The sequence below is a fragment of the Rhagoletis pomonella genome, unplaced genomic scaffold (genome assembly GCF_013731165.1).
Source record: "Rhagoletis pomonella isolate Grant_MI unplaced genomic scaffold, Rhpom_1.0 Rhpom_scaffold_00005, whole genome shotgun sequence".
NCBI lineage: Eukaryota > Metazoa > Arthropoda > Insecta > Diptera > Tephritidae > Rhagoletis > Rhagoletis pomonella.
The window spans coordinates 43,945,350-43,958,642 of record NW_023458559.1 but is presented as its reverse complement, the minus strand read 5'-3'; the positions used below and the strand labels follow the sequence as shown (position 1 = coordinate 43,958,642).

General features: G+C 35.6%; 1 protein-coding gene across 1 annotated transcript in view; it reads right to left on the bottom strand.

Annotated features, from left to right (window-relative positions):
* LOC118739033 (dual specificity protein phosphatase 22-like) overlaps window positions 1-6,608 on the bottom strand; it is an 89,198-nt gene extending 82,590 nt beyond the window's left edge. The window contains exon 1 of the mRNA XM_036470124.1: window positions 5,985-6,608. The gene's annotated coding sequence lies outside the window, so the exon portion shown is untranslated. The remainder of the gene's footprint in view (window positions 1-5,984) is intronic.
* Between the last annotated feature and the right edge of the window lie 6,685 nt (window positions 6,609-13,293).

The window sequence follows — 13,293 nt, the reverse complement described above, 5'->3', positions numbered from 1 at the left end:
TGTTTCTAATCAACACGGCGTCTTTAGTGAGACTTCCTGTTTTCGCTGACTCTACTGCGTTCCTAGTAACTTTCTATAAATAAATACATTTATAATGCTTACATGTACTCTGAACTGAACCAACCTAGCAATTACATTCGCGCTTCACTTACCACGAGACACCTTTTCAATTCATTTTAAAGTATGTACTGCTATCTACTGATTTGCGTGCACGCCTAGTCGAATACGTAATATGCGTGTAAATACGCCTCAATGCTCAGGTGCTTACGTATGTGCTGTAACATGTGCTGGATGCTATTGAATTATTTATGTGCATTAGGGTGCCTCACAACAAAAAGGTTGTGGATTTTCTACCGGAATTACAAAAATGTATTATATTTAAAGACTATCGCCAAAATATATCAGAAATATATTTAGAATACGTCCAGCACTTCCTCTGTTAGTGTCCATCACTCCGAAGAAAACGCCTCAAGTTTCGTGGGGACTATTTCTTCGAGAGCCTGGATACCTGGGGAAAGCTGCACTGGAAGGACTGATAGCATTCTCCAAATGACTCAAAGGCATATAGGGATAGGCATGGAGAGGCCCGCTGGGCATCCCAACGGACCTTTATGGCCTCCGAGTGAACTCTTTTCAGAGCCGCCCGCTTAACCTAAGCTAACCTACGTGAGCTGAATTGATTTGAAAGTACCTACCTCCAAAAATCTCATTAGTTGGATTCCGTTGACAAAATAAAAAAGATGGTGTAGACCTTTTAAGCTCTTCCATCATCAAAGGTAATTTTTTGGAAAAAAAAATTTTTAATTAATTTTATAAAAAAAACGATTTTTGAAGGTATTTTCAAATCATACCAGTTCACATAAATCCTTTAGCTAGTTTCAGGAAATCTATTTAAGTAAAAAGTTATTTTTTTATTTGAATTTAATATGAAAACTGACAGCAGGGAAAAATCATAGTTCACTTAAATTACTGGTGAAACTGGCAGTAAATGTTTTTCCGAAATATTTTGGGAGAAGCCTTAAAATATAAAAATTTCTATAACTCCGTTGGAAAAACAGTACCGACGTTTTTTTTATCGAGAGTGATGCACCCTAATATAAGTACATACATACATACATTCCTATGCAAGCATGTATGTTAAGCTTATTTGTTAAAATTTGCTTACAAGCTGTGTGCTAACTTGTATTAATTCTATGCAAATAATGTTAATACGAAGAATTTTATACAATTAGATTATGCAGAAAAAATTTAATACAAAATATGCACTCAGAGGCATGGAAGAAGTTTAAGTGCTTAAGCTTGTAAATTTGATTGGAAATATTGTACGCATGAATGCACTGATCGATGCGCAAGTATATGCAAAGATGTTAGGCAATCAAGCGAAAATTAAATTGTTTTCTTCTGTTAAACTGCGATTGGGGAAAGCAATTTTAGTAATAATATTTTAAGTATATAAAATAAAATGAAATTAAATAAAAAAATGAATATTTTCGTTACTCGTGCAGGAAAAGAAAGTCCGCCGCACACCCCTGAGGCTAAAGTATTTTTGCAAGAAAATTTCCAAAAACACTCATTTTTCTTGGCCGAACGTGGGGTTCGCCTTTTTAAATTTTTCATCATATCTTGGGTATTTACAGTCGAGTCTTAAAGTATGATATATCAATGCTTTTGCGACGGGGAGATTTTTTGATGCCTTTTGATTCTGCTTTCTTACTTACATATCAGATCTCAGTTTTTATCCACTTTGCGTACCACCCTAATGACAGTAAATTAAAGCTAGCTTGAAATCATTAAAGTTTTGCTAAGGAAGTATTTTAATTCTAATGCAATTCCGACATTTTTTTCGAACGTAGAGGATGGTCGCCTTTTTATGTTTTTCGTCAAATCTTTGGCATTTACAAACGGATCTTAAAGTGTGAGATACCAATGTTCTTGTGTCCGGGAGGAATTTTTTTGTACCAAAGTTCATTGGTATCAAGTACCACGTTTTGTACTTACCCACCTCAGTTCTTTTCCCCTAGCGTGCCACCCTAATGTCAGTAAATTAAAGCTCACCAAAAATAATAAAACTTTGGCTGAGGAAGTGTTGTTTGGGTGTCACCGAAAAACCTGGGTTTGGCAAAAAAAAATTTTTAATTTCCTTGCAAAAATACTCTATACTCAGGGGTACAGGTGTGTTTATGTACGAGTACTCATTTTGTGTTGCAAATAAATATTAATGATTTTTTCTCATCCCTTCTAACAGAAATACTTTCTGTGCACAATTAAAATAATCGGTTCCCACTAATTTGCGGTATTTTCTTGCACACAGGAAATTACAGCACCGCAAAAAATTTGCGGAAATTTTCTAAGTCACCAAGTCTGTGACTAATAGTTATAATTATGGGCTTGAAGAACCAATTAAACGGTCTAGAAAAATACACATTTTACCATCTCAAAATGAGTGATTATGGCGACAAAATTACAAAATTGGGCCACGAGAAGAATAGAAAAAAAAACTATAATAAAACCATGTATAGCAAATTGTTGTAGAAAAATGCCTTTGCATGAACGGAAATCGTAACAGCAAACCGCAATCTACCTTACACTTTTCTTGGAATAACCGCTTATTTCTTTAGTCTACAGTTTTGACGTAACTTAAGGAAATCAGTGAACTTAAGTTTGGTATGCCACCACAAAACTTGACCAACCACACAGCAAAGTTACCAATTTTACATTCACTTTCTACACTTTCATTGCCATTAATTAACTTAATGTACTTCTAATACTCGCACTTGCGCTCAAAGTACTGGCCGCTGTGTTAATGAGTGTGTGTGGTGTGCGTTCCCTACAGGGAAAGCTACTAGTTGTGAACTAAAATACTACCAGTTCGCTTTTCAGCCCAACTAGTTCACGTTCCATCCATTTTTCAATGTTAGCGAAAGGTATTTTTAACATTGGGATGTCCTACGAGATGTCAATTGTCAGGTTGTGCATCAGCATCTACTAGTACAAATACCAGTAGCATCATACCAGTTGATGAGATCGTTTGCCAATTCATCCCCCGTGAAAAGCATAGGTATGCCATTTTGCTCGCGGCGCGCCAACAGTCGCTATGGCGGACAGAACAGATCGCTGGCGTGGTATAACTGAGGTCCGCGGTTGAATCCCTGGCGCAGGGAGCAGTTTTTTTTAAATAAACTTTTTTATTAAGGGTTTTATTTGTGTTTTTAAATTTAATAAACAAATATTTTTATTAATTTCTTTTTTTATGGCACAAGTATTTCTTTCCATATGCATGTTTTTTCTGCAATGAAATTAGATTTTAAAATTTAATATTTATATTTAAAATGAAATAATTATATTGACTTACATTGAATTAATTTTAAAAACCTTAACCACCCCCAAGAACCAGAACATTTGTAAGAAAAGCAACTAATTGCATTTTATGTTTGGTTTTGGCAATTCATAGACAGATGTCGCTGAACGCTTAAGTTCTTCGAAATTATCGAAATGATAGACCATTGCTTTAGCACATTTTAGTTAATGAACTGGTATTTTTACTGACTGATTTGGCTTTTCACTGGAGGGTTGCTAACCCGTAACATCACCGAAAACGTAGGCCAGACAAATTAACCGAGACATTTGCGGTGCGCATTAGAACTTTTTTGTCAAGCAAATATGATACGAGCTGGTTGGCCTTGTGTACAAAGTTCGTAGCAAGAGAAGCGTGCAAAAGTGCAAAACAAATATTTAGTAGGAAAGGAAGTGGTGATATGCCATGTATTTAATTGAATTTTGGCCATGGCATGACTGCATTATATCATTAGTTGTTTAGGTAAACCGTGTGTAAAGGTGTGAATAATGAAAGTACGCATTAATTTTTCGAAAAAAGAGCTAACCGAAAACGAGTGCTAAGTTTTTTTTTTGTACAAAGAAGAAACCCCGCAAACTATATCCAAAAATCGGACAGTGAATGTAGCTTGTGTTACAGCTATATGCTCAGCATCCGCCTCATAGGGTGCACTAAAGACTAAAATGCAGGTATACTTCAAATTCATACCAAGATATGTGGCCTCATGCATAAAAAGTGTGTGTAAGCTCAGACTAAAATTTCGGACTGATGGAGTGAGCTTAAACTCAAAAATTTGTACTGAAAATCTAGTCAGAGCTTAAGCTCACTTTTTATGCATGAGGCCCAATGGAAAAAGGCCAGTATATTCTTTATTATTCAATACAGAAGCGCTTCGCCGGTCGAACCGGATGTCCCTTAACACATAATAGTTTTTCTCTTCCAAGAAAAATGCTACAAAGACTGCAGAATGCGGATGGAGCGCTTAACGAAATTTTTTCGAAATTCTAAAACAGACGATGTAGAGCTGGTGTGGCGCAAGTATAACTCGAAAACCGGTTTTGAAAAAAGACAAACAATCGAACACCCTATTTACAGGTCTATTCGGCGCTGGTAACATAAATTTTGTAACCGGTAATTAAAGTGTCTCTCAATTTTTAAACATTTTTCGCATTATTTTTCTCTCGTGCCTTTTCTCCATAGTATTTGCTTTAAATATACTTCAAAGCATGATACAAAAAAGAAGGTAGTTTCAATAAACAACTTTTTACGGATAATAAAATTTCATAAATTGTGAGTATTCTCGACGGCCTTGCCACTTTGTTAATATTAAAACAATAAATCGGAGTATATTCTTTCCCACATTTATACCAATTTAACAATATTTCAAATCAAAAATCATTATCAGTACTTGGTAATTTTTTTACTTACGTGGTTCGCACATTTTTTTATTAAAAATATATAAAATGTGTAATGTTAAAGGAGACTTCATTGAAATTGTCCTTTTTATTTTAAAATAAAAATCACGAGAGCATTATGTTGTTATTTTTTCATTTTTTATTTTGAATGCGATCTTGCGATTTAAAAATCAATTTCTAAAGAAAGCTCTTTCCGAATAAATCTTTTTATAATCGCCAATTCCATGTGAATAAATTGTTCTCATAATTTAACATGCAAAATAAAAACAAATTGGGAAAAATTATTTTTGTTTTGCTTTATAGTTTTTGGAAATATTTGTTCAAATGAAATTCGTGATTCGTGATGAAATTCGTAAAAATTTACTTTTAAATTTCTTATCAGATTTTGCAAAAAATTAGGCTTTGTGGTTAGCGTATCAGCATTAACTTCAACAAATGTATGCAGAAAACTTGAATTCGGGTTGCACATAACGCCCCTCCTATAAGCAATTAGCATAAGTATAATTTTGATTCATCCGTTCTGAAGTGTACTTTCGTCAACCCCATTTTGGAGATTATGCATTAATTTTTAGATTCATCATATTCGACATCTTTGAGTGGACTGATGAAATCTTCTGCTTAAAAATATTACTGCTCGTGATCAGGTAGCATGAATTTAATGAAATATCATAATTTTATTAAAAGTCAAATGGTTAACAACAACAACGAATGTCATTAAATGAAACTACTTTCTTTTTTGTATCATGCTTCAAAGCATCAAAAATTCTTAAACTAGATTACATTGACTCCAATCGGCGGAAGTAGCCTCGTAGCCCAGTATTTTTGATTTTTTTCCAACCCAAAAAAAAATAAAAATTTAATTGCCACACACAAGATTTGTATAACAAATCTTGAATGGCATTCCCTCCATGCACCTCTTTGTAGGGTGCTTCTGTAAAAGCGTATGTGTACGTACGCGTGAAGACTTCCATGGTCATCCAAGCCAGACTATATTGCGCCAAATTTGCAATTATAAATATTTATTTATTTACATGTGTGTATTTATTTTCTAGTAGCCATGCATTACCCTCGAAACTTTTGCGTGCGCTTAAGTGACCCGCATGCCAAAGCTGTTGAAAGCAAAGTCAGAAAATTAGTTGCATTTGCATTTTAGAGCAACTTGGGGAATATTAGAGAAAAATAAACATTTTATAAATAATTTTACAATAATAAATAAGAAGTGCTTACATACATACCCTTTCAGAATAGATATGTATATCCACTTTTATGCATCCATTCGTAAAACTAATTCAAATAGTTCTTTATTGCATTCAAATTTTAACAAAACACACTTCTTTTGTTGTCCTTTCACCAAATTGGCTTCAATGTCCTTGTTTTCATCGAATCGCACAGCGGTTTCAAAATAAGTCTCACTTTCACAATGCCACAATAAACCAAGAATAAAAAAAAAGCGAACTGAAAGCATTAGGCGGTTGTTATATCACCACACGCGACGCACACGTTTCAACTTTCACTGGCTGTTTTCATTCGTCCTTCTGCCGCTGCTGCTCCGGCTACTGCTACATGCATACATACATACATACATGCTTGCAGAAGTACACAATCAAGTCCTTTCGCTTGCTCTGCCTCCTTTGCTGACGCGTGAAAGTACTAACAACAAAACGCTAGCAACAAAGCAGAAGTCAGCTTGCAGCTAACAGCAACGCGTAGTATTTTTACGCATTCAAAATTGCAGACACACGCAAACGCTTACTACCTACACTTCCACAATTTCGTTTTAATAAAATTTTGCTTACACAGCTTTTATAGTTTAGGCTTTGTTGCGGCTTTAAATTATTTTAGTAGCCATTTCATTTTTATTTTAGTATTTTTAATGCATTCGTTTTTGCTTTTGCTTCATTTGATTTATTGTTTTTTTTTTTGTTTGTTGCTGTTCTTTATCGCTGCTTAATGTTGTTGTTTTGCCGTTTGAAAGTGAAATGTTTGAAATGTGGAAATATGCAACGAATTTAAAGCAAAGTTGGAAAACGACTACGCCGACGACGACAAACAAGCTGGGCTGAGTAAGACGAACTGAATTTTTGGTCAGCACGGTAGACAAGCAGGCAGACAAGCAGGCAGACGGGCAGCTAAATAAGCAGGACTCATACGAGTTTGCATGTTTTGAGTGATACTTTGAGCTTCAAATGCAAGCACTGATTGAGTGAGCACATTTTAGGATGTGTATTTTGAGCTCTACGGAAATAAATAGCTACATATATGCAGTGGGTGCCACAACGAAATTATGGCTGCACATGGTTTACTAGAGGTTGGCGGTAGTTCTCGGTGCGAAACAAACTTTTGGATCTCCGATAAGGTTTCATGAAAATGAAACAGTCAAAGCCCAAAACCCAAAACCGACTGTTTAAGACTTTACCCGAAAATAAAGCTCCTACCGTTCCGTACCGTGGACGTTCTCAATCGAATATACTCCATCTCTTTAGAAGAAAGAAACACAATTTCCATAAAATCCGTTCCCAGCTTATCAGCATTAATGTAGGCTGACCTGCCCGAAAGCGTACGGATGATCCAAATGATTTATAATGAGTTCTGTTAAGCTGCTGCGACCAAAGGCTCGTCCCTAAATCCACACCTCGACGAAATACTGAGAGGTGGTGCGAAGTAATGGTTCATCCAATTATTTTCATACCATAAACAATTTAGGGAAGAATGAAGCAAACCACTCTGATCGGATAGTCTACACGACCACCTAAGATAGCATCTAAACCTTCTTTACAGGGCTTTGAAAACCCGGGAAGAGAACATTAGAACGCTATAATTGAACAACAATAAGCAGGGTTCTCGAAAAATCTTAAAGGTCTAATGAATCCTAAAAAGTCGAAAAGCCAGTGACCCTCTGAAATCCTAACGGATCGGTTTATAATAAAAATAATAATAGATTGGCGCTTACACATATGTTAGCGTTTGGCCAAGCTTCTCCTCCGATTTGTGACGTGCGCCTTGGTGTTGTCACACAAAGTGGAGGGAGCTACAGTTTATACGCCGACTCCGAACGGCAATTGTATTTTTATGAGAAGCTGATTTTCATGGCAGAAAAACACTCGGTATGTTGCTTTGCGTCGATCTAGTTGCAAATATCAATGCTAGAAATTTCACTATTTTCGAAGTGATATTAATTCAACTGAAGCACTTTAAGCAGGATAGAACATGAAGGATCCTCAGCAGGGTTTCCAATTTTGGACTTTTCCTATACTGAAATTGTTAAGATTTATTTTTCTTGGCACGCTGGTAGTGATCGATTACGTCTAACACTTTCTCTGCCATTGACCTGCCTTAACTAAGCCTAGACGATGATGTTATCAATCATTTCTATTGGTTATAAATATATCTAGGCGTATGTTCGAAATCAACTTCGACTCATGCAGCCCTCTGTGCCTACAACTTAAGCTATGCCCTGCAGCGAAATTTATTATAATTTGATAAATAATATTAAAAAAAAAATAGTTTATACTTTAACGTTTATATATGTTTACCGTTACCTGATAACTGAGTATTGCTCTAGTAGTATTGTAGTTACCTTATACACCTACACATCAGAGGACCTGCAGTAAAACCGTTCCTATTTCTTTAATAAAAACACAATCCCTAAAAAAAACTGTTCACATTTATGAGTGATTCGATTTTTTCACTCAATATTGTCTTGCTCAATTATTTACGCATGCGCAGCGAAATCTCACTCAAACACTTTCGCTCTTCATTCATTTAGCCGCAACAATAACTTTCTCTTTCAGCGAAGTCCTTTTCGTCGTTACTCAAAACAAAAACATGAATGAATGAAAAATGAAAGACGAAGCCGATATTTTTATATTTAAGTATGTCGCTTCGTATGGAGCTTTGTGGGGAAAGACGACTCCAATTTTCCGCCTTCGATTTCTTTGCAAAGTCAAAATAATATTATGAGTATGAGGGTGAGTGCAAGGGTGTATGGGTGTGCGGTTTCTTTGATACGTTGACAGCAGCAACAACAACAACATTTATTGACAACAACAACAAAACCATTTGTTTACACATATAGCTGCATATGTACATATATTACAAAACACGGTGAGAAAAGCAGGCGTGTACTCCTTTTGCTGCCAACATTGTAAGGAGTGGCAATGAATCTGCGAAATTAAGCTATAACGATTTACAATTTAATGCGCCACCACATAAAAAGAAAACATATCCATCACTTTAAAGCAGAAATGGCTGAATAAATGTGGCGATCAAATAAATAATGCGCATGGAGCGGGCGAACAACACAAAAAAAGAAAAGAAAAACAGTTTGCAGTACGGTTGACTGAGCTCTTGATTGAGTGGTAAGTCGCGCGCGCTATACCCTCGCACCACAGGAAGTGCTGTACCCTGGTTTAACTGCCTTCAATAGGTTACAAGAATGGCGTTACAATTTTGTTATTGCGACACATTTTTTTTCTGTAGTCCGCCGACACATTCGTGCACTCACTCCTTCTCTTGCTGAAACATTAGAAACCGCAGACTTTGGTTGCCTTTGTCAACCAACATAGCAACGAATATTCGTTCGTCATGCTCACCTTGAAATTGAATTTGTGTCCCAGTGTCTAGTTACACACACACACACACACACACACACAAACAAACACACAAACGTGTTTGATGCTCTTGTTTCCCAACATCCAGCCACAAAGCTGCCCACTGAAAAGTAAGCTCCTTTATTTTTCAGTTTTTTTGCTATTTCATTAGTGAACTTTCTATGTGTGGCTTTGGCCAGGATGTAAATATAACCTTGAGCATTCATTTTTTTTTAGTGAATAAAATTTTAAAGTTCTTCCGCTAACCAACCATCGAATCCAGGCAGTCAGTAAGTCACAATTTCTTTTCATAGCTAAAATTAAACTAACCTTGAACTTTTTTTAAAAGTTTGTAGCAAAAAAGTGGCATCTGAAACTTATTTGACACACTAGCGAAAGCGTGAAAAAAACATGGCAGTTTGGCAGTTTGGCAGTTTGGCTTTTTTTGTTTATTGTATGCCATTGAGGCACGTGGCGCATGTTGCACGTTGCAAGTAATTATAAATAGTTATTAATTAATTAAATAATTATTATTAATTATGCTTGCCAAGTAGTATTATATTTACTCGGAAACTTGACGGCGCGAACCACAAGAAACTCAATTGAAAGCATTGCTTTTACTCCATCAGTAAATTTTTGAGTAAAATTTTATTAAACAGAATTAAATGAAGCATTTCGTAGAAGTTTTCTTTTGGTAAACGTAGGGGGGCTCGAGAGTAGCTTTTAGGGAATTTTTTCTTTCAGAAAGTTTAGAAAATCAAAAAAAAAATTGGAACTTAAGAAAATTAGGATTTTTTGATCACGTGATAAGCATGTGATGAAAAGTCATGTGATATGTTAGTCACTTGATCCGGAACTATTAAGGAGCAAAATACCACACTTAGAACACAGTTTTACTATATTTGGCCCATATCTTCGTGAGTATATTTCGTAGGTTTCGAAATTTTTTTGGTTTTTGTCGCACGGCGCTATTAAAATTCATATGATTAAAAATCATATGATGATGATCGTATCCATTCAAATTGCTGGGATTACTGCTATAGATCCTTATCCTGTTACTTCATTTAAATCAACCAAAAATTGTTTTCTCTTTAATCTTTTCACCCGCAAAATTCCCACTCCTCATTTGCCAAATTCCCATTCCAACGCCAGCTGTTCGTAAGTGATGAATTCCCCCAACACTTAGGGCCAATTTCACAGTGAATTTGGCCCTTAGTCAGAGGACACTGTGTATGCCGCTAAAACCGGAAATTTAATAAGCAAGCGAAGAAAAACTTGGCACACATATTTCATTGCTTAGGTACTTATTTGTGGGTATATGAGTCAAAAACTCTGTTTATCAAGAAAGTGTGTATGTGTAAGTGCATCGAGATTTTTCATATGTGGCTTAACACACATAAATATCTTCGGTTAGAGTAAGTCATAGCTGACACTTAGTTGGTTTTACCACAGCCGCAACGCCAACGAAAATACTCACAAAGGTAATCGAAAAAAGTTAAAAAGAGAATGCAAAGTATTGCAGAGTAACTCCGATAAGTATATATGTCACCACCTACGCCACGTACCATCCCATTGTGATTAGTTACCATTGCTTTTATGCGCTTTCTTTGTTTTTTCGACTCATCTTTTTCTCTCTCTTTCTCTTCGAGTACTGCATGCTGCCATTTGAGTCACATTTTCTCTTGCCGTAGAAACTTGAGAATTTTCGAAACTTTTGTTGTGCCGCTATTTTTGCAGCCGGTTATATAACAATTTTGCAGAAAGCGCAGTATATATTTTTACTTTGCACTTGCTTCCGCTTGATTGAAGCACTCCAAACAACTCTCAATTACTCAATTATAAATGAGTTTTTTTTGTGCTCAAGAGTTTTTAATATTTTTCTCTTTTAATTTTTGTATTTGCTTTCAAAGGATTTGGTATATAAAATGCCTTTTTATTATCGGATAAACAAGCTAAAACGCGTTTATTGCTTACATATTTATGTGTGAAGAGAGCTGTAAAAACAAAAATATTTACGGGCGAATGAGTTTTGAAAATTTTGAATAAAATACTGAAACTTAATTTGTGTAAGGGTGAAGTTTTAAAAACTTAAAGGTTTGTGTGAAACCGGTCCTTCCTTCTGCTTACAAAGAGATATGCTCTATGTACCGATTGTGGTCGCGAAATCAAAAATCAATGTATCCAATGACATTTCAAATTTCTCGTTGGCTATTTAATATTTCTACTAATTTTGAATGCAATAATGATAGACTGCATTTATTTATTTATTTTTTATTTGTATCTTTTCTTTGCAAGTTTGCATTTGCTAATTCATTTTCTGTATTCGGTACCTTTATTGTTTTACAAACGCTTGCAACTACACACACACACACACACACACACATTTACGCCATATTTATTACAACTATGCTGTTTGCATGTAACTAAATAGATAAAAAAATATTGACTTGACGTCCTTGGAAGTTGATTGCGCAGCTGGGCTTTGCTGAGTGTCATTAATGGGTATTGAAGCTAAAGTGTTGCCACCCAATTGTCAGCCCGTCAAAATGACAGTCGTTTCCCTGCAGAAAAAAATTATCAATTGATAAAAAATAACCCACTTGTAGTTAGCTTTTTTGCGGCGTTTCTATAAAATATATAACTTGTAGTTAGCTACAAAAAGCCAACTTGAAACTAGTTGACAAGTAATGCAGGAGTAATGAAGGAGATTGTTTTCTTTAAACGCCCTTCTATTTAAATAACCTGCACTTCGCAAATACTTTTTCGAGTTGAGGACAAATAAAAAGAAGATCGAAATTTCGTATTATCATTTGGAAGTTATTTCTGACGGAGCTCGAATATGGGACCACCTACAGCAGAATATGTAAACAAATATGAACTGTAATAAAATAAATAAAGTAAAAAAAAATATAAAAAAATAATAATAAAATATATTTTGTTTTTCCTATTGATATTCATCAAATGCAGAGGTAAACCACCCTTAACTATTTCGCGGCCATAGCCTATAGAAATATAGTTAGCTTTCGTCAAAGAAAATATACAGATAGTAAGTGACTTTTAGCTCCTTCCTAATCAACTTAAAGTTAGCTTATAGTTAGATACATTTCCTGCAGGGTTGGTCTGCCTGTTTGCATCAGAGAACAGCTTTGAGTATGATCGAGCCTTTTTGATCACACTCACTAAAAATCAAGCACAAGCGAACGCCACACTCGGCTACTATGTGTTCGATCGAGATGCATACCCGACAGCTGCTTTGGTTACGAACGTGTGTGTTCGATCACCCTCGCTATAAATTGAGAACAAGCGAACACCACACTCGGACACCCGCAGCTAACCCGAAAATTTGTGTAACAATGAAACGGACACCCGAACATTGCGATAAAATGCAGGACAACAAAGAAATTTACGCTGAAGGTAACTGGCGCCAATATGTTCCCACAAAGCATACGAAAATGTTGTTGCTTTGTGCTTGTGCATACGCAATGAAAAAATTAGAAGCGAAGTAGACAAAAATGTTTTTGCATCTATTTCGTATAGTTTCGCGTGGAAAGCTGTGTGTGTATATATTAGAACACAGCCTAAAACTATGTAGGTACATAAGTACTTTTACAAAAAATAAATGTGCACCGAGTGTATAGGGCTTGGGCATTGCCGATCTACACACATTTATACCTAAATGGATGTAGGCGTCGTGATGCCGCATTTTGTATGAGCAAAAATATAAGAAATGGTTAAATGTACACTTAAACAAACTACCGAAAAATTCAACCTTCTCTTTACCCTCTACGCACAAAAACTAAGAACACCGCGATGAGAAGGCAACATTTTTTGTAGAAACAAAAACGTCATAAGCCAATCAAGAAAATTTTGTGCACACTCGGGTTGAAACTCGAACACCCGGGTATATTGAGCTGCAAAGCACCCGAACCCAATCAAGTATGTATGAAAAGCAATC